Source organism: Periplaneta americana, chromosome 2 (assembly GCF_040183065.1).
Source record: "Periplaneta americana isolate PAMFEO1 chromosome 2, P.americana_PAMFEO1_priV1, whole genome shotgun sequence".
Taxonomy (NCBI): domain Eukaryota; kingdom Metazoa; phylum Arthropoda; class Insecta; order Blattodea; family Blattidae; genus Periplaneta; species Periplaneta americana.
In genome coordinates this window covers 190,162,728-190,186,412 of record NC_091118.1, presented here as the reverse complement: position 1 = coordinate 190,186,412, position 23,685 = coordinate 190,162,728, and the positions used below count along the sequence as shown (strand labels likewise).

General features: G+C 34.8%; 1 protein-coding gene across 1 annotated transcript in view; it reads right to left on the bottom strand.

Annotated features, from left to right (window-relative positions):
* The window catches only part of Oatp33Ea (Organic anion transporting polypeptide 33Ea), a 111,571-nt gene extending 88,577 nt beyond the window's left edge, over positions 1-22,994 (bottom strand). Inside the window, exon 1 of the mRNA XM_069819182.1 lies at positions 22,404-22,994. The gene's annotated coding sequence lies outside the window, so the exon portion shown is untranslated. The remainder of the gene's footprint in view (positions 1-22,403) is intronic.
* Between the last annotated feature and the right edge of the window lie 691 nt (positions 22,995-23,685).

Below are 23,685 nucleotides of genomic sequence, written 5' to 3'. Positions count from 1 at the left end.
TCATACTTCTCACACACTTCCAAAAAAATTATGATATCGTTGGAATTCCACTTAGGGGCGCTCATTATTAATAATTATTAATTTACTTCGACAATAGGCCTAAAACTACAAACTTTGTACTTGCCAAGTTGCTACAAGTTCGCATTCATACGCGGGAAGTGGTGGAGTCAAGTTGGTCACGTGACGGGAAAGTGGACACAAAAGTTGACGGGTCGTCAACTCAAATTCTGCTTGACCGCCAAGTCACAACTTGACTGTCTCGACCATATCACACGGGGAAAGTTGAAGGAAAGTCGACTTGCTCCAAGCACTTGACTCCTGTAAACTATCCCCGTGTGAATTAGCCTTTACGCAGTAAGTGTCTTGTGTACAGCAACAGATGATCTGTGCCAGAAGCTTGAAGCGTGAATTACGAGCGTAAGTCGCTAATAAATCACTTAGCCTAACTATTTGATGACGCGGCGTTTCTAAACACCCACAGTCACAGGTCTCTCAGTTAGGTGACGGTTTTTCATCAGAAAAGCTGTAGTTCGATCCCACGCAGATACTTTAAGATATGTGGTGGGAAAAACGGTTATGATGCAGGTTTTCACAAGTACTTCGATTTCCTCTACATTTCTCATTCCACGATAGCTCCATTATTGCCGTGATATTGTCTCACTGACTTTTATCCCCTGGAGATTTATTTACCAACGCCTGTATAAGACACCTTTTCTGCCCTACTAGAGTCGACGGCAATTCGGAAGGCGGTAGTCTGCTAACGTTGTTGTTTCTAATGGGGATCTATTGTTAATTATTGCGCTAGAAATTTGCACGTTGAATTTGGACAGGATTATGTTAGTTTTGTTACAATTTAATACTAATTTATTGACTGAGAACCAGTTACATATTTTGAAGAGAATTTCCTCTGTTGAAGATTGGAATGTGTTGGAGTTATTGGCTGTAATTACTATACTTGTGTCATCTGCAAATAATATGGGATGACCTACATCTTTTATAAGGGGGGCAAGATCATTTATAAACACTAGAAAAAGTAGGGGACCTAATATTGAATCGCATTATAGTTGGTAGTACCTTTTATCATAATCTCTCTTAAGCCTGATTTTGAGCGTATCTGCTTTCAACAGTGAAGTGAGGTCCGTACAAATAGTTAAATTATGATGCATCGAGGAATCCGCGTGAGAGCGCCAGACACAGTTAAGATCCCACTACGTGTTGCATCACATGTATAAATAAAAAAGGCTTTATGGTCAGCTTATCACACAGACCTGCTATGAAATTATATTTGTTGCAAGAAAAACACTTCCTTGTCGTAAGATGACCTTTATGTTTGAATGGGGGTTAGAAATCAAGTCAATTGCTACTCTATAAGAAGCATCGTGACCCTGGGAATTGCATTACGTCTTGCTATCGAGAAGCAAGACTGAAGGATGTCCATACTTTTTGTCATGAACGGGAGAAAACAGACTCCTAAACTGCTTCAGCACAAATATTCTATAGTCGCGACGCTGTTATTCCCGGCGTGACTTCTCATCTTTTCTTACGTCTTAGGAAGTAAAGGCTCTATAAAGTCTAGGTAGGTGTATCGTTCGCCATTTTTGTTCTTTCGTTGCCGAGCTACCATACGAGGAATCTATTTGCCACACCGTTAAACATTGTCATGTCGTAGCTCCTATGATAATAAATCAAACGCACTGTAATTCAGCAAATAATTGAGCGGCAAATAACGTCTTCGTGTGCTTTCTGCGAACGCCAACGAAAGAGCCAAAATGGCGGGCGATTATATTAAGTATTCATCGAGCCTTAAGAAGAAATGAATAAAGTCTTCATCAGCGAATCACAAGAGGCACACGTTTAAATGTAGCCGACCTGCAACGCGATTGGCTGCCGGAAATTAGAGCGACGGGACTTTAGTATTTGCAAGGAGCTGAAACAGTTGTAATTGTTACAAGAAAATAACAAATTTTCCCATCTCTACTAGATTGGCGATTCCTCATTTAAATTTTCCACCTTATGTATCAGAAAATGCAGGCTCTAAATTTTTTTAATCTTATATGAAAATGAACTCACAATTGGACAAAAATTACAAGATACCACAACAATACTGGTTAGAACTAAAATATCTGATACAAGTATAAAAAGGTTACTAATAATATTTTTAAGAAATTCACTTTTTACTTTAAATTAAATTTTACAAAAGTTGACAATTTTCACACATTATTTCATAACTCCACAACCATGAGAGATAGTATTATGAAGTTTTGTACACTAATTTAACATCCATTTATGCAAAAAGTAGACCACAATAATGCCCATTTCTTTGAAGACAGAAAAATTAAGTCACAAAACATTATGTGAATTTTAATATATTTTATATAGGACAAATAAAAAATTAATTGTATTAAAATCAACAACTCTACACTTCTGAGAGTAGTCTACTTTTCAGAAATAAGTGTTTATTACATGCAGGAATAGTACACTATGCAACTAGCCTATAATGATAGTAATTAAGAAGCGAGTATGGATGTTTATGAAACGAACGCAAGATGTATACATTTTACATTTGTATCTGACAAGATCGGAAGTGACCTTATTCTAGGTCGTGAATTGTGAGATGTGCGCAGACGCGAAAGTATTGATTTTTTCCGAGGAACAATAATGTCATTGACCTTGATGTAATCCCGTTAAACTTGGTATAACCTTGATTATTGAATTCGACATTGAAACACGAGATGACAAATTGAATTTATTTGAATATTATTTACAATTAACGCTAATTATTATAGTAACAGAACATAACCTTCTGCGACAGTATTGGATTTCCAGCCTCCGTGACTTTTCGCTAATTCTCTTTCGATTGCATATCCGAGAATAATCAATACTTGCGGTTTTATAACGGTACAAAGCTGACTTTTCATTGGCTGAACACCTGTAAGCTGAGTTGTCATTGGTTGAAAATACCTATACTTTAATGAGTAGGTGTACTTTAATGACATGCATTAAAGGACTGCTACCAGGTGTATAATTACTACATTTCGTCATGGTCGAGCATAAAAATATTAAAGATGTCAGAGAGACCATAACAACGTTATGGTTACCAAATGACGTAACTGCATAATTCTTTTTTTTTTTAAACTACTCTGATGAAACTGGTTTGAAAAATATTATTAGTAACCTTTTTTTATACTTTTATCAGATATTTAAGTTCTAACAAGTCTTGTGGTAGGCCTACCTTGTAATTTTTGTCCGATTGTGAATTCATTATCTTACAACATTTTAGAAATCTAGAACCTGCATTTTCTGATAATACTTGTGGTCTTTCACGTACATATACCGTTTTGTTATTATCGTTATCATTGTCTAGAGTAAACTATAGTACAGTCCGCTGAAAAAAAAAAACTACTAAAGTGAAATGACAAAAGAACATTATCCATTTCTCAATTTATTTATTTATTTAACTAGCTAGCTAGTGAGTAAAAATTAAATTTATAAAACAAAAATGTTTCTAGCCACTACCGTAAGAGCCAGGCTCGTGTACGGTGTAGTCTTAGTCAATAATATAACATAAAATTACAATAACGTTTACTAAATACAAACCAATAAATACAACACAAGAGCAAGAATAAAGAAGAAAGAGAAAAAGAGAGAAAAAGACACATTTAATATAGGCCTAAATTGACAATCCGACAGAAGCCAGTGATATTCAATAAAAACATGAATATAGTCGACAGAAATAAAAGCTAAAAAAAAATACATTTGTTAATATTATGCATCATGGATAATTTTACAAATTTCTTTTATAAAAGCTTCAATTTTAAAATATTTCAAATTTGGAAAATGGTTTGTAATTTTATTATAAAGTCTTGGGCCGAAACTAGCACCATGTTTAAGAACTGCCCTTGTATGACATTTTAGGTTCAATTAATGGGAAAGTAGACTTTTGTCTTCGAGTACGACATTAATGTCGATTATATTTATGTTTTATTTGATTTCTGTGGTAATAAGTTAGTAAACTATATTTATAAATTTCTTCAGTAGTTAATACATTAAAATCTGTATAAATTAAATTTGTTGGGTAATCCATATTTTTGGTCAGACAAATTTTTATTAATCTTCTGTGTTAATAAAGTTAATGGATTAAGTACAGATGATGCTACTCCACCCCAATTAAAAATCGAAATAAAATCAGATCTAAAAAAATCCATAGATCCAGTTAAAAAATCCATCTATCCGTAGATGCTGACAAAATTCCGTAGAGTTGGCAACGCTGATCAAATATTACGATTAGTTAGGACGTGGCACGCATAGTGTAAAACAAACAGTTGTCTCTACCTGCGACGCCATTGTTACGTAACACGAGTGCATGGGAATCGGATTGGCGACCACACAAGGCCTTGACGGCTGGACGTGCTTGTCGTCATATTGCACAAATCGTTTGTCTGCGCCGCCTCCACTATCTCACGACGATGCTTATCACAGCAGTTTTGCCGTTTGACAACTATTTGAGTATTAGTGTCAAGAGTATAGCGTGATATGGAGATCTATCTTGTTACGGTACACTATTCATGACCTAGAAATTCAGTAAATTCTTTGTTTTGTTCCACTGATTTATATTTCCGTGTTTCTGCGCCATAGCTGCGTGGTTTCAGGCGTCATGTCTGATACCAGGGCTGCTGAATAAGCGCAGACTCCAATAACACAAATGTTTCTGATGAAATTTCGGCCATTAAGGTCTACGCACACCAACGCGGGACGCGGGAGCGACAGTGAAACTTGTAATCCCGCGATCGCTGCGAAATTCATCGTTGTCTTCACACCAAAGCGGGATGCAGTCGCGAATAGGATGCTTCTTGTAGTTGCCGAAGATGATCATAGGTTCGTTCATATAGTACTACACTCTTGCTATCACAGCAGAACCATTGTTAAACGAAACTCCGGTTAAGAGAACAGACATTCTTTTTGTAATACAAAATGTTCTCATTCATTACTGCGCCCTCTGTGGCTTTCACCAAAAACTTTATACTAACAAGACGGACATCTTAAGTGTTTCGAGTGATATAATAGGGAGACATATTGCATGTGGCGCTCCTAGCGGCTCGACCTCTCAAATCAGGGGAGAATTCGAACTCTTCATTTAATTTTCGGGACTGGATGAGGAAATTAGAGTTCGTACGGTGGTGTGGTCGGCACCACGCTCTGACCGCCTTTTACCCCCGGGAAAGACCCGGTACTCAATTTTATAGGAGGCTGAGTGAACCTCGGGGCCGTTCTGAAAGTTTGGCAACGAGAAAAAATCCTGTCACCACCTGGGATCGAACCCCGGACCTTTCAGTCCGTAGCCAGCTGCTCTACCAACTGAGCTACCCGGCCGCCAATAATAATAATAATAATAATAATAATAATAATAATAATAATAATAATAATAATAATAATAATATCTGAAAGTAGAAGACACCGGTAGTTCACTTTCACAATTAAAACGAATTAGAGAGAACGAAATCTGAAGGAAAAACATGTAACTGAAAACAATAAATTTTCCAAAGTAAATGAACCATATGAAGAATGTAGTTTGAAAGCAACATTTTTAGTTTAACAAATCCAGACTTACGAGAAACAAAATTGTAAATTTAATTAAATCACACTGAAAATCTGCATACTATTATTTTTAACAAGTCATCAATAAATCTCAAATAAAACTGAAATATGCTTGGCATGTTTATAATCTTCGTACTCGACGAGTAATGCAAAATTAATTAAATAATTTTCACGTTCCACAGTATTTAGCAATGGAACTAGTCATCATTGCAAGGCGAATCTAGCGGCAGAAAGTGTAATAACGCTCCTAACGCACTCTATTAACTGTTCAGTCGCCATTGCCAAAATGAATGCGGGACGCGGGAAAACGCTGCTTGCAGCGGACTGCGAGTAGAACGCTGCAGTCCCGCCACTTAGGCGGGATTGTGTCGCTGCGGTGTGAATGGATCCATATCCCGCTGTAGTCACAATAATTCGCGTCGGTTTCGCATTCGCTCCCGCGTCCCGCGTCGGTGTGCGCAGACCTTTATATGAAACCGGTGTCTACTCAGCTTCGCGACGAATTTGAGGAGCTGGAATGATTATTTGAACTTATCAATCAATCAATCAATCAATCAATCAATCGATCAATTAATCGTTTATTAATGTCATGAGCAACAGTTTGTTGCAATAGACATAAAATAAAATAATATTTGACATAAAAATATAAAATGCAGATGAATGCAACAATACAAATGAAATAACAATACTAGTAATAATAATAACAACAATAACCAATACTAATAATAATCGTAATAATGAAGAGCAAATGCAGCTTATAAATCTATACTAATAATAAATCTGTAGCCGAAATTTTTCTGGTAATTTTCGATTTTCCAAAAATAATTGGTCCTAACATATATAATTAACCACCCTGAAACCGAAAATCGCTTTTTTGAAATTTTTTGTTTGTATGTCTGTCTGTCTGTCTGTATGTTTGTTACCTTTTCGCGCGATAATGGCTGAACGGATTTCGATGAAAATTGGAATATAAATTAAGTTCGTTGTAACTTAGATTTTAGGCTATATGACATTCAAAATAATTATATAAAAGGGGGGTTATAAGGGGGCCTGAATTAAATAAATCGAAATATCTCGCTTATTATTGATTTTTGTGAAAAATGTTACATAACAAAAGTTTCTTTAAAAATAATTTGCGATAAGATTTATTCCTTGAAAAATTTTGATAGGACTGATATTTAATGAGATAAATGAGTTTTAAAATTAAAATAACTGCCATCTAAGGTCGTGTAATGAATTAAAAAACAAATGACTTCGTCTACTGTATAAGGGGCCTTGGACAGCAACAATCGAACGAAAGCTATGAAAGGTAGCCTACTAGTACAGAGAATGTTTCTGCGTTTGTATGAAGCTGAGAGGATAAAAAGAAGTATGAAGTAATATCGGAAGCTAAATTAACCGATTTGTATAATTAATTATTTCACCATTGGAAAGTGTAGTTTCTCTAGATGGACATAATGCTTTAATGTTATTACAGTAACTTCTGATATAATATAATATAATTTAATATAAAATGTAATGTAATATTATATAATATAATTTAAGTTATTTGAAGGGTTCAGAACCATAGTGGGCCGAGCGCCATTTACTGAATACGTAGAAAACAAGGGTTAAAATTAAGTTATTACCATAATTCAATGGAAACCTATAACAAGTAAAATAAAATATACACAATAAATCTAAATGATGTCAATCTTCATTAAACTATGGTTGCATGTAATAAAAATTAAGAAACATGTTAAAGGAATTGTCATTGCACCAAATGAGTGTCTCTGGACCAAAATGATCGCATTTTAAATATTTGGGTGCAATTTAAATTAAGTAACATATTAAACGATTTATCCTTCTATCAAACACGAATGTTCCCTGGATCAAATGTCCTATTTTAATTATGTAATTACTTTATATTTATTTCTAACGGGTGCAGCGGAGCGCACGGGTACGGCTAGTTTAGAATATATTTACAGTGGAGTCAAGAAATTCACTAATACTATAGACTGGATGGTTGATTAACCAGTTATACAAAACAGATTTAAACTGTATATAACTTGCATCGTGCGCCTTTTGTGGTAACTCATTAAACAATGTTATATCAATAGAATTGAACCATTTTTTGGACTTACTTAATCTAACTCTAGGTTCTGAAAGACTAATAATTGTACCTTGTATTATAGTGATGAATTTCTGTTTTAGGGTGGTAACCAGAGACCGGAACTTTGGCAGAATGCCTTTTTAAATGTGTTAAATCTATCTTCATTTTGAAAGTAAATGTGTACGAATTATACCTTTGAGATTGAAACGTCACATTTTTATGTTGCCTTTTTCTGCCTTTTTTAATATAAATGCCTAATTTACAAAATAAATGCTTTTTCAGCCTTTATTTGATTATTTATCTATTATTAATTAATTTATTATTAAAAATTACCTACAGGTATATTTTAATTCATTTCTATAACCGCTACAATGAAAGTGACTTCACGGAATGTATATTAGTCCCGTCGCTCTAATTTCCGGCAGCCAATCGCGTTGCAGGTCGGCTACATTTAAGCATGTGCGTCTTGTGATTCGCTGATGAAGATGTTAAGCATTTCCTAAGGCTGGATAAATACTTAATAAAATCGCCCGCCATTTTGGCTCTTTCGTTGGCGTTCGCAGAAAGCACACGAGGACGTTATTTGCCGCTCAATTATTTCCTGAATTACAGTGCGTTTGATTTATTATCATAGGAGCTACTACATGATAATGTTTAACGGTGTGGCAAATAGATCCCTCGTCTGGTAGCTCGGCAACGAAAGAACAAAAATTGCGAACGATACTACCTACCTAGACTTTATAGAGCCTTGACTTCCTAAGACGTAAGTAAAGAGGAGGAGTCACGCCGGAAATAACAACGTCGAATGGTTATACCATAAAATAAAATAGACATAAAATAAAATAATATTTGACATAAAATATAAAAAACAGATGAATACAACAATACAAATGAAATAACAATACTGGTGAATTAGTGAAAAAGTAGCCCACCATAATTTGAAGTAGCCTATAGCTAAACTCCATACAAACAATGCTAAATAGTTTAATTTTAGTAGCTAAATTAATCGGAAAATACAGCTAAGCACTATGTTTGTAAAATAAAATATAGAAATTGTAGTAGCTAAGTAGATATAAAAAAACAACAACAGATCTAGCCAAAATAGCTAAGTTTGCAACACTGCTGTGACAGCTAACACGTTGAATGATAATATAAGTCTGTATGTTTTAATCGATCTACAGATACACTAGAAAGGTTCGCTGGAACTTGCTGTAGAACATAATTCTATATCTTTTACCATCATGATTGTTTTAACATCGAAATTTGCAAAAGGAAGACACAGACTTGGACGACTTTGGGTTCCGTGAAGATTCACGTTCAGCGATCTGATAGTCATCTTCATCTGTTATCTTATCGTTGAGGATATCGCATTTATTGAATTCAATCTTGAAGGCTACCCGCCTTAGAAATGGAATTTTTTACACGCCAGACAAGCAGTTTTTTTTTTTAGGGAAGTTGAATATATTAGGCCTAGTATTATATTAGGAACCAATCACATTGTCATTAGACACTAACATGATGATGACGCTTGCCTCAGATGCTTGACGTCTGTCTTAACGTGTAGAAGGATGAGCAAATTGGTTGCAGCAATAGTTTTGTTAATTGAATGGAAGCCTAGAGTAGGACTTGTTGAATTAACTGCAATTTGAAGACACGCGAGTCGAGGAAAGGAATGTTGGAAGGAAAAATGTATACGGCACGAAGTTGATTGCTTGACGGTTGTCAGCCCACTTTGAGGTCTGTGGCTATAGAAGGAAAAATTGGATCGGTGTCGGGTAGAGTTCCCGGGTAGCTCAGTTGGTAGAGCGTTGGTACGTTAAACAAAAGGTCCCGGGTTCGATACCCGGCCCCGGAACAATTTTTCCCTCGAAATTATTCAATAATAATAATAATAATAATAATAATAATAATAATAATAATAATAATTAATAATAATAATACTAATAATAATAAAGAAAAGAAATACGAAAATTAAATAAAATTCACGATAAAAAGGCTATGATAATAAAATTCATCGCCTGATAAATAGAACAAAAAGGGGAAAGGAAGGAAAAAGAAATATTCAGCCTATATTTTTACAAAACTATGGCAGAGAAAAGGGCTTATAACCGAAAGGAATCTAATTCAAAAAGTGCAATTTTAATGTATTTTTGAAACTAGACAATGTCCGACAGTCTCTGACATGTTGTGGTAGAGAGCTCCAGAGATGAGCTGCAGAGACGGTGAAAGATGATGAGTAGAAGGATGTTCTGTGTTTAGGAATGGAGAGAGTAATATGGTGTTGTGAGCGAGTATCTATTTCGTGATATGAGGACAAATGTTGAAAAGGAGAAGCTAGGTAGCTAGGGTTAGAAGTTTGAAGAATATTGAAGAGTAAAGTGAGAGAGTGGTTGTGAGTTCGAGCCTGACCCAGGTCGATGGCATTTAAGTGTGCTTAAATGCGACAGGCTCATGTCAGTAGATTTACTAGCATGTAAAATAACTCCTGCGGGACAAAATTCAGGTACACAGGCGACGCTGATATAACCTCAGCAGTTGGCAGCGTCTTTAAATAAAACATAATTTTAAAATTTCATAATCCGGATAAAAATTTAACTTGAATTTTCTTTACCAAAAATACAGTGACGGATTATTATTATTATTATTATTATTATTATTATTATTATTATTATTATTATTATTATTATTATTATTATTATTAAGCAGGATTGGAACCAACGCAACGGCCGCGCCTTCCTTCTCAGCATTTATTGTTGTACAGACACGAATTAAAATTTGGAGCGAGTCTTGCTGGGAGTCCACCTGTAGGCTATGTAGGCAAACATTTCGCACGACTGTCCACAAGTAGCATATATAGAGGGGGCTCTTGTTTACTGCACATGCGCAGTGTGTTGTAAGCGAAACATGCAATAAGGGAGCTCCAAATGTTATTTCTTTATCTGTACACATCCTGTATGTCCACGGATATTTCGTCCACTGTTTCGTACGTCCATTTGATATTCTGTCCACTATATTTTTTCGTCCTCTGGTGTTTTATGTCCACTATTATTTCGTCCACAGTTTAAATGTCCATTGTGCTATTTTGTCCTCTGAAAGTTTGGTCCACATTTTATTATGTCCTACATTTACCTTTATTATCTTTATAAGTTGTCCATTGTATTGTCTCGTCCAGTACACTGTGTCCAATATTTCTGATTGTCCATTTGCATAAATTGTTTAAAACTAATACACTATTACTACTATACCACTACCACTACTGTAATAATGTTTATTTATTTAATATTTATTTATTATTAATATTTGTGTGTTGAACAACAGCCAGAGGCCAATTATAGTTCAGCACAATAGACAAACAGAAGATAAAAAGGTGCAAAAACAAATAAATAATATCTTAAATAAACAAAAACATACATAAATAAAATTGAGAACAAGAACAGTAAATACTACTAATCAAAACGAAACTATACCTTAAAAGGATCTAAATTGTGCCCATGCAGATTGGCATATTTTATGAATCTACAGACTGGAGAACATGATTTTGAATTTCTGTTATAAAAATTTTTTTGAAATCTTAAATCTTTCGTAGGAATACGAAGGCTGATATTATTTATGATAGACTCACAATCAATATCACCATTGATAACTTTGCAAAAGATTGATAATCAAGATTTTGACGTCTAGAATAAAGGTTACAACAGTTAAAATATTTACAGGTAATCTCATAGTTAAAGTCAGAGGAATTGGGTATAAATCGAAAAGCACATAAGGAAATAAATTTTCTTTGAATATTTTCCAATTTAACCGAATCAGTAATAACAATAATAATAATAATGCGAATGAAAGTGGTAAGTATAATTGTTGTTGACTAGCATGTCCCGCCCTTTTACTGTTATCATCATATAAGCCATTTTAAATGTTTTCACTTCAAAATTTAATACTGAACCAATGAACTACATATTTCCATAGAAATGAACATTATTATGCTACAAAATAATTAAATAATTTCCATAGCAACCCTTCTTTTTTAAATTGCATATTGGAAGTAAGGAGATAGGTTTGGAAATAAATCCCGAAGAGACAAAGTATATGATTATGTCTCGTGACGAGAATATTGTACGAAATGGAAGTAGAAAAATTGGAAATTTATCCTTTGAAGAGGTGGAAAAATTCAAATACCTGGGAGCAACAGTAAAAAATATAATGATACTCGGGAGGATATTAAACACAGAATAAATATGGGAAATGCCTGTTATTATTCGGTTGAGAAGCTTATATCATCCAGTCTGGTGTCAAAAAATCTGAAAGTTAGAATTTATAAAACAGTTATATTACCGGTTGTTCTTTATGGTTGTGAAACTTGGACTCTCACTTTGAGAGAGGAACATAGGTTAAGGGTGTTTGAGAATAAGGTTCTTAGGAAAATATTTGGGGCTAAGAGGGATGAAGTTACAGGAGAATTGAGAAAGTTACACAACACAGAACTGCACGCATTGTATTCTTCACCTGACATAATTAGGAACATTAAATCCAGACGTTTGAGATGGGCAGGGCATGTAGCACGTATAGGCGAATCCAGAAATGCATATAGAGTGTTAGTTGTGAGGCCGGAGGGAAAAAGACCTTTGGGCAGGCCGAGACGTAGATGGGAAGATAATATTAAAATGGATTTGTGGGAGGTGTGATATGATGGTGGAGACTGGATTAATCTTGCTCAGGATAGGGACCAATGGCGGGCTTATGTGAGGGCGGCAATGAACCTCCGGGTTCTTTAAAAGCCAGTTAGTAAGTAGTATATTGGAAGTACTTGTTACCCAAAAATGAACAAAATATTTAGTTGGCACAGAAACTAGTGGACAAAGAAAAATTGGTAAAAAATTATGGACACAATAATTTTTGACCGAAATATTAATGGATAAATTTTTTGGTGAACAAAATATTTGCTGGACTAATTTCCTTGGGCAAAATAGCTGTGGACGTGAGATAATGGACAAATTGTCTAAAGGACGTACTGTTGTAGACGTATCGTCCTGGATGCCGAACGATTTCAGATAATGTAAGCAAGTTACATACGTACGTCTGGTGTCTTAAAAAAACGAAAGGAAACAAAAACAAAATTCAAAAGCTAATTATCTTTGAAATATAGTAGTACGTACATTTACATTGTTAATGTTATATTATTGTCTTTCTTTTGGTAAAGTTGAACTATTGCCATTTAAATATAACCATTCTAAAATGACGATGCAGTTAGACCTACATATTTCGTTAGTGTGAAGAGATAACGTTGCCCTATTGAATCCTTATCTTGCTTCAGAGAAGTTGTTAAACTCTTCATCTCACTAATCAGATCTAAGTGAAAATTCTGTGAAAAAATACTGCCGTTATCATATAGTGGAAACATTATATCAAACAAACGAACTGTGAAGGACGTACCGGTGGACTTAGTTTAGCAGTACACATTGAAATGTGTGGAGACAAGAGTTATCAATTAAAGACGTAAGATTGTCGCTATGGGATTTGTCTGATCCTTGAGAGTAATATAAGAAGAGAGGACGTAGTACATACAGGGTGTAAAACGATATAAACTTCCAAAATTATGCATACTGTACATCTCGGTCTACTAAACATGATGTGTAGAGAAATTTTGTTTTTTCTTCTATTTTTGTTTTTGATTCCTAAAATATCATGTTTTTAGGACTGATAGTATAATATTTGCTGTTCCAGTAAATGTGAACGTCATTGCCAATGGCCTTCTGTCCAACACACGCTAACACCACCATAATAGAGAGACAACAGAGTACCCTGATTTGTAAACAAGGATATCACCAAATTTGCAATGTATGTGACGGACCGAAGTAAATAATGACTGTTAACTATCATTTCCAAATACATTAATAATAATAATAATAATAATAATAATAATAATAATAATAATAATAATAATAATAATAATGATAAAGAGAAAGAGCACCCAATGGGTATTTAGTTATTTAGTCTTTGCTATATTGTCTTCTTCCTTTTCTCACATCGAAGGATATTGTATCGTTCACACATTTTTGCACATAACGAACACACACAGTTGTCGCTGGGGTCGTGGTATCGATTGTTGCTGCAGATCTTGTTGTGGAAGCCGTGTACCGCTAGTCTCGTCACTAGATGGCGGAGCTCGAAGTTTGGTCCCTTCCAGTCATCGTTGGTTATTGCATCTGTGGTGAAGAATTCTTCCCATATCTCCTTCTCTTTTTCTTTCCTCTCGTCGATGGCTGCCTTCAGCTGGGCTGTCATTTGTATCGCTAGTTGTAGCCTGATTTCCTCAAGTAGAAAGGTTTCCTTTGTCATGACGTATACTAATCTCGAGGCGGTGTATTTCGAGAGCCCAAGTATTCTTTTCAGGTACCTCGCTTTGATGTTCTCTATGTCTGCCCACTGCTTCTTTGTTAGGTATTCCGCTATCAGTTCTAGCCCGTATGTTATTACGGGGAGTACTTAGGCCTTAAACAGTTTCATGGCCGTGTCGAGTGACATTAGGCGGATCTTTTTTATGTCGTGCATAGATCTTATTGCTGCTGCCGTTCTTTCTGCTATGTGGGAGGTAAATTTCCAAATACATTAGAATCACAGATAACATTTTTTTGTAGGAAACCACGAAAGTTAGAGAAAAATGTTGTTAAGCTTTTTTGTTCAGTAATTTATACTCTATCACCAGTATTTTTTGGCAGTTTATATCGTTTACACCCTGTATATTGTAAATAAATGTCTTAAAATAAGAAGTCGTGTTTTGCATGTTGGGCGTCACATGATCTTACTGAAGATTAGAAAAGAAAATGAGTAGAAATCTGTCATCATGAAGCACAATTTACGGATTGATTAAGATTTTCTCAATAGCATATTCACGTGTGATGAGAATTAGGTGAGACATTTTGACCTTAAAACGAGACAGCTATCATCATTATGGAAGCACGAATATTCTTCTCCATCTAGAAGGATTCACATCAATCCTTCTTCTGCAGAAAACATAGCAATTGTTTCCTTAGACATTTGTGGGAATATTCTGCAGATTTGAGACAAAATATGAGCGGGAAGCAGTCTGGACTTCGACGCTCCATCTGTTCCGTTCATTAACCCAATTAGGCACATGAAGAAACTGTGCAGTTAAGAAAAATAAAACCATGTGAGACTACTTCATTTCACCATTGCTCCATTATTTTCGTATCATCATCTCATCTTTCCTGAATAGCCTTTGTATTTGAATAGGAACACTGAATAAATACCAATTGTCCATATCAATGTTTATATTCTCAACAGAAAAGTACTTCAATCACCTTTGCCTATGCAAAAGCTAACTTGTTTAAGACAATATATTGTGCATACAAATACGTATTTGAGCTTACATAAACATTAGTATGCAACTCTGAATTCAAAGTCCTTAGTCAATACTTTTCCTTATTGGTTCTATAATGTTTACAACTCTCTAAAGAAACTTGTTCCAAGTTGACTGGCCACGTGCATCAACGTCGGTTAGTATGACTACCGGTTAAACTTGCACCTAACCCTTGGTTAAGCATTTTTAGGGCACATCGACCTCGGTTAGAACTTAAACAGGAGGTTAACCACGGTAATCTCTAATCGGCCACATTCGAGGGGTTAAAGGAGATAACCAGTGATTAGTAAACCTAATAAAACAAAATGGCGGCAGCTCCACAGCTGATTATTTCGAAGACGATTACTGTTGTGCTTGAATTGCTTGGATAGGGCTACTGTAGAAATATATTAGTGGAAGGTGAGAATTCTTTCAAGGAATTAGGTGACAGAAAATTAAGGAGGGATTTCGTTATCAAAATCTAACGTGTTCTTGCCGCCGCAATAAATGGATAACTTGGAATAACCCAGAAACAATCCTATTTTTTCTATGAATCAGCTGCTTATATTACAGTCTATGCAACTGATATTTTCAGTATTTCAAGAGGGCATACTCGAGTATCTCTTTTCCTTCGTCTCAGGCTGAACGAAGAGAGGTTAATAATAATAATAATAATAATAATAATAATAATAATAATAATAATGATTTATTTAACCTGGCAGAGTTAAGGCCATACGGCCTTCTCTAACACTCAACCAGGAGTAAAGACTGCGTTACAAAAACACTACAAATTTACAAATTACACTACAATTTTACACACAAAACTGAATAAGATAATAATAATAATAATAATAATAATAATAAAAAATAAACAACAAATAAGAAGAAATCAGACATAATATATAACATACAGAAAGAAAGAAAAAAGCATAATAATATGTGAACAGCAGATCAAAATAAATGAGGCATACAAAAAAAAGACAATTATTCATAATAATAATAATAATAATAATAATAATAATAATAATAATAGTAATAATTATGATAATAATAATAATAATAATAATAATAATAATAATAATACTAATAGTAGTAATAAAATAGTGCAGTACAAAGTATACAGTGAATACAATATTTCTAAGTACACACAATAAGGAAAATTAAGATTATATATAGCTCAACTTATCACATTAGAGATATAACATTATCGGAAAATATGAAAACAAAAATATAAAATAAGTTGAATATCATTAGAACATAAAAAAAATGTGAATACGTGGAAACATGCAATACAACACTTGTCATAATAGTAAGTTAGTTTGGCAACTCGTCATAAGATAATTTTCTAACTTGGATTTGAAAGAATTCAATGTTCGGCAGCCCTTGATGGTTATGGATGGATCTTAGGATATTGCAAGTTCCCTGGTATAATTGGGGCCCTGGATTGTAAACACATGTTTACTAATCTTCATCCTTTTCCTTTATTGATATTCCATATTTTTTATATTATTTATTTAAATCTAATAATTAAGTCTATCAATACTTCAAACTCACAGTGGGATATAATCATTTATACATTTTATTTTATATTTTGTAAGATTTTAACCTAACAACACTGAAAAACAAAGAAATGAAACCCGCAAATATAAAAGTGCCCAAAGACAAACAAATGCAACGCGAAAATATACGTTCGTTTTGATGTAGAACGAAGTAAGCGCAGTAGATTTTAGGTTTAGGCTGTGTATCAAAGCTCAAGTCCATACTACACACTAGTGACTAGCAACTAGGTGACTTGTAAACTATACACTAGGAAGCTTTGAAAATGTATGCTTGAAACATGGCCTTCTTCATAGACTATTTTTCTAAGAACCATGACATCACGGTGCAGCACTGAATTAAGAAGGGAGTGTCCTAATGCAGTTTCATGATTAATTATGTGGAAAAGATAAGGGCTTAATATAGTACAGTAATGTTTAAAACATTGTACAGAAGGTACTAACAATGTCAGTGTTGAAAGTTAACGTGTTATTCTACATTATACAGGGACATCATTTTATTTTTACTAACATTTTTAATATTAACCTGGCTATACCTTTCTATTAACGATTGAAACAGGAAACACCGTTTGCTACCCTTTCCACGACGGAGTTCGATGATACTGGCGTAAAATAGAAACAAATCACTTTACTAAGTATAGGAGGGAAGAAAAGTGGTTCATCCATTTATGTAAACTAGGAAATATCGCAATTTTGAGTTTGATAATTTTCATTAGGTTTTTGTTTAATCAAAATACAGTACTGTATTAACACTTAGTGTTTTACACACGAATTGAGCTATCCATTCGGAAGTATTAATTATGCAGTGTATATTGTACTGTTACAGCACATTAGCGTACTATATAGAGAATGAAGTTAAATTGAAAAATAATTATAATATGGATATTTAAACACATTTTAGAAAATGGTGGCTGTTTATTTCGATATAGGCTTCAGTTCTTTTGTGCATATTATCGCACTATAGACTATTGTACCTAATTCCAATTACCAGTTTCGTCCTTCGTACGAGTAACTCATGTTGAAATAATTTTGTACCTACTCTATAAAAGAGTACCTTACGTACTGTAAATTCAATCTTCACTTCTGCCCGATCCGAAAAGATAAAATCACTCAGAAATGCTATCTACTGTCCGTTCAAGTGGTTTTGTCGCAGGGTTGTAGAAAGGGGGGGGGGAATCACGTGACAGTTAATTACTTAAGGAGGCCCTTTTATTTAAGTTATTTTAAACACTTGGGTAATATTACGTAGACGTCCAATTCCTAACAGAAATTAATGTTTTCAGAAAAGAGCTAAGATAGCCCAGCTACTAGACTTCACAAAGGGGCGAACAGAAGCAGGTGGGGGAAACCGGGATGCGACATAGGGAAACGGACGACAGTACCCGTACGAAAATATGATTCAATATTGAAAGCTCTTTCGTCACTGGAAATCGCGAACATATTTCTGAAACGTACTATACTCAGTAACTCAGTACTGCTTACGCGCCCTCGGCTCTGTGTCGTGAACGGTTGGAAGTTTACTAGTAGAAGGGGTGGGAGTGAAGTACATTCAAAAACTCAGGTACAATAAAAATTGAAGTAAAAATAAAATGATGTCCCTGTATTTGCATTATTTCACTTCCAAAGCATTTTCAGATTTCATAACCCCATTTGCAGATGAGGTATCCATGTTTGTTTAGTGAACAAGTCATCAATCAAGCAAGCATTTTCGTTGACTAGCTACTACTGACTTTATTGCTATGCACTATGCAGCTTTGGATCATGACTTCTGACGTCACATCCGGCTATTTAGTCAACAATCTAGTTCACTTCAGCTGAAAATGTAGCTTTGAGACACGGCATGACCTCCATTACTTCGTTGTCCCAAGTTCTTTTTGGTCTACCTCTTCCTCTTCTTCCTGGAGGTTTCCACTGGTAAATTTGTTTAGGCCATCTATCTTCGCCCATTCTCATCAGATGACCAGACCACTTCAAACTCTTACTTTCTATTCTATTTAACACTGTCTCTTCAGCATCCATTCTATGCCTATTTCTTCATTTTTAATGTGGTCGAAGCGGGAGACTCTAGCACTTCGTCTCAAATAATCCATTTCTACGGCCAAAATTGTTTTTATATAATATGCATTCGTTACTCATATTTCACTTCCATAGTTTAATACAGATATATTTTTTGGTATCCTTCCAAAGATGTTTATCCCACCATATAGAATTTAAACTTATTATAATTTTTTTTTTACTTTGTTCAATTCGGTTTTTTATTATCAAATAATTATAATATTAGAATATAATTTACAATATGCACTCATTTATATTGAAGCTAACAAAGTTTTTGTTTGCAGAATGAAGTGCTCTTATCCCGACAACATTGAACCTATTACCAGAATCTTTACTTTACTCTATTAATATCCCATTTCTTTTTATCTACTACTGTTTCTCATGTTTTACTCAGCACTTTTTCATAGCAAGTTAATAAATATTATTTTCGCAAAGTTGCTTCTCGAGTACTTTCCTGTAAATTTCCACGAAAGCTGTAATACAAAATATTTTGCTGTTTTCAAAGGGTGTATCAGCACGCATTAACTTGTGACATCTTGATCGAATTTCCGATTGACTGCTTGGAACTGAAGTCGTTGAGGACATACCTTTCTGTCTTCTTTCGGTCTTTCTTTAATCTGTGCGGTGTTGTATGAAGCGTCGTCTGCTTCTCCCAATCTTTAATAACGCAGATAGCTTACGTAATTTTTTTGTAGACTACCATTAGTCCAAAAGTACTGGGTTCCGAACTCCTGTACAATGCTATTATGGGACTGCGAGTTTCTTGTTTCGATATAATTAGACTTAATTTAATGGCATTTATATTGCACTATGATTCCGATGTATATGTGTGATGAATGTAAATGAAGGACCTGTGGTCGATGAACAATAAGTGACGACATTGTAGCCTACGGAAAGGGATTGTAGGCCTACTGTACTCCAACCACGAGAAAGTCTCCAGGGAATGAGAGGGAGAGGGTTATGCTGTGAATGAATGTTGATGTCATAAGGTCACACACGTGGGTACTCGTATCTCTATTGGCTACCTCTCACAGCGCAAACGATAACACTGATATACACATTTTTATACTACCCTAGTTACAGAATTAGATCACGGTTAATCTCTAGGGTGCTATTCATAGACATTTCGCAGCACGCGCTACGAGCGTACTAAGCTAGCCCCGGCTATCCACTGGTTACTAGTACAGAATTCAAATCATATCCTATCGCTAACACTGGTTTAGGAATACGAAAAACGCTGATAATCCACCGAAAGCCCGCGCTAAAAATGTCTATGAATACGGCCCCTGGTCTTTTAATCCCTCCATACAGGAAATAACATACGCAGGAGAGCGCATGTTTTTAAACTTACGTTATAACTCTAATATCATCCATCTACTTCGCTCCAATAGATGACGCAATAGTAAACACATTCCTTTCACGGTTTATCTCCTGGTTTGAGAACAGCACTGTGACTAGTTCCCTTGCGTGATGTCACTGCTATAGCCTTTATGTTAATATGGGATACTCGATACTGTATGCGGATATTTGTTTTAAAACATCGTTACTTGATAATCGATATGACATCTTAAAAGTGAAAACTAAAAGCAAAACGCAACAAAAAATTGAAAGAGCACTGCAAATTTTTACAATTCACTCACATATCTTCGTCTCATTGATCACTCCTTATTTAAGGAATCATTAGATTTAAATGCATTATTTTTCTGGATGATATAGGAACTTGCCAAATGTAGTTAGACACAGATGTCTAACAGAACTATTACGAGCGGAAGGAGATGATACTAAACTTTTATTATGTCTTTTTCCCTATGAATTTCTTCTACTCACCGTTACTGAGGGTTTCCCAGCCCCACAATTGGGGCTATTGAACATTTTTATTTATTAGAAATAGGTTGTTTACAAGCTGCTGTCCTTGAATGTTGTAAAAAAACATCACATTGCTACGGAATTGAGATGGATATATCACACGATCCTATAAACTGTGATATAATTACTAGAAATCTAGTGTACCGTTGAAACGAAAAAGAAGAAAGAAAGAGAAAAATAAGAAAGAAAGGAGAATACTCGTGTAAACTAAAAGAGTATCGAGTCCTCTTCTCAAAAGTATCGATTGTTCTCAATATTCTCAAGTATCGTGGTATCGAAAGTATCGAGGACGAACTCTGTTAGAAATGCTATCAAAGAAGCCAAAACTGAGGTATATTGATTAATCTGATACCAATAACCAAAAATGTATTTAAAAATAGGCTTAAGGACTTTACTAATAGACGGTAGTATATTATACACACTATTTAAAGGGTGTAATTGATGTTTTGTTATTTGAAGTGTTGCATCAGTGAAGAAGTATGTTGTGTCAGTGAAGTGTGTTGTGTAAGTGAAGTGTGTTTCTGTCAGTGAAGTTTTATAGTTTATAGTGGCAGTGCAAAGTATTTCAAACAGCGAAATGTTTTTAAAGTGTTAGTGAAATCAGGATAGAATCAGTCAAATGCGTCGTAGTTCCAGTGCAGTGAGTGAGTTGTCAGCAAAATGAGTGTAGTGCTGAAAGATACTTGTGCGCGTATGAACATATCATACTCGTGGGTTTCAGTTCGAACTTAGGGTTAAGATACAAATTAGATTTACTTTAAATGTTATTTTAAGTGATCGTGCTCCATTTAATTGAGGATGCTCCCTGTTATTATTATTATTATTATTATTATTATTATTATTATTATTATTATTATTATTATTATTAATTTACTATTAATTGTATTTTTTATTAATTGTGTTTATTATTAATTGTCATCATTGAGTGTAATTATTTACCATTGCCATCGGGTATATATCCATTTGCAGTGTGAATAAATACATAGGCCTATATACATTTTTAATGTGTATTGCTATTTCACGCATGTTATTTTTGTTTTTACCAACTTTAACTCAAGGGCGTAATTTATCATAGATGCTGATCCGCCCTACAGCAATTCGGACTACTACTACTACTACTACTACTACTACTACTACTACTACTACTAATAATAATAATAATAATAATAATAATAATAATAATAAATTTTTCGCGATGCGCTCTGGTACTATTTTATTTACGACTGCACTCCTGGATATTACTTGATTACGTGATGATTCCGTGTGAAAATATCTGAGAAAATCATCAGTTGGATATTCCTTATAAGAATCGGAGATATTTGGGACGGGTTGGGTGAGTTTATAGCTTTGGCAGCGATTACATCTTGTCTTTAGAATAAATTTATAGAGTAGTTTACTACAATATACAGATTATTTTCAATTATTCAACTACTTTCTTTTCCCATGTATTGTGTGTAACGGGATTGAAAATTCACTCATTTTAGATAATGTTTTGTAAATTACAGGCAGTTTTAAATGACACTGAGATAATTTCATAGTTCACTTTTCAGCATAGGTAGACTATAAAAACGCCCAAACCTAATGATTATTATGATTGGCAACATCTACTTTTAGAGAATCATATTTGTTCTCCAGTTTCAACTTAATTTTAGTTTTTTGAATACTATACTATATTAGTACGCAAATTTTGTGACAACCTGTATACAACATAGCATAAATTTCTAATGTATTACAAAGTCCTCCGCAAAGCTATTAAGTGTCAACATAGCAAAATATTTTAATCAACACTCCCATATCTTGGTTACGCCGTAATGGGCTTAGAGGTCAAGATTAACTCCAAGACAGACTTCTGCCGGTATTTGCTAAAGGAAATCATACTTACAACCTGCTGCTGGATGGTCTGTCTGCAGTACTCACACCGCATTCAAATGTCAATCTACAGCCTGCACAAACACCACACAGTCTTGGCAACAAAACCCACTGTTCTTTGTGTATTTATGTGTATTTTTACTGCCGCCACTCGAAGTAAATGATGCAGCTGATGCAACAGTCACCAAGTTTTCACAGTCTCTAATAAATTTTAATTATTTCCAGTTACGTAAAATTAATGAATTTATCAGAAATATTAATATAATCGCGTAGAATAAGAAATGTTTTGTGAAATATGAAGAACGTTACATTTGATCCTTAGTGTCTCCGAGAAACACTGTCAAATCTTCTCTTCAGGAACGAATACAAATTAGAGCGCCTTTCAAGTTTGGTGAAACTTTTCTGAGCTCGTATTATTTCTCAGACTTCCCGCTGTAAGAACTTAAAATGTCAGTGTTCATTTATAATTCTAGAATCCTAAAAACTGTAAAGTTTCACACGCCACCGATTTTCCTTATCGCACGCACCTTCCGAGTCCACCGAGATCGCCCGCTCGCTCCTAGGCGACGAACGCTTATTGACTGGAGGATTGCTTAGCCTACTGTCTAGTGTGGTGCCAGATAAATGAAACGGTCCCTCCCACTACCGTCTCTTCGCTTTCCCCTCCAACTGCCGCTTATAGCAAATTACACACACTATGGTCAACATCAAGCCTCTTAATACATGCTTATCCGCTGTTGACTAGGATGTCTTTATTATCTGTTTAGAATACCACCGGCTTAGCTGGGTTTTGATAGGGAGCTGGTCTCCTGTTCCGAGGCTGTTGTCCGGGGTGGGTTCGAATCTCAGTTGGGCTAATTCGTAAAAAATCTTGGCTTCTTTTTTGATAATAATCTAAGTTGGAATTTTCAAGTTAAAGAAACAAAAAAAAAAAAAAAAAAAAATCTGTTCCTCCATTCACTGTTTGAGTCGCTTGAGAAACTTCTTGCCCCAGCAACTAAACCTTACCCTAGTACAGACTCTAGTAATGCCGCACTTCGATTATTGTAACGTTTTGTTAAGTGACCAAAGTTCTGAACTGTCAGTCAAGTTACAGCGAGCTCAGAATATGTGCGTCAGATACGTGTGCAACATCCGACGATATGATCACATATCACCGTCCTTCGCAAGTCTTTCGTGGCTCCGACTTAAAGAACGCAGAACTTTACACTCTTTGTCTTTACTCTTTCGAATTCTGCACACCTCAACACCAAATTACCTTTCGTCTCTTTTCTCTTATCTATACTCTAACCACG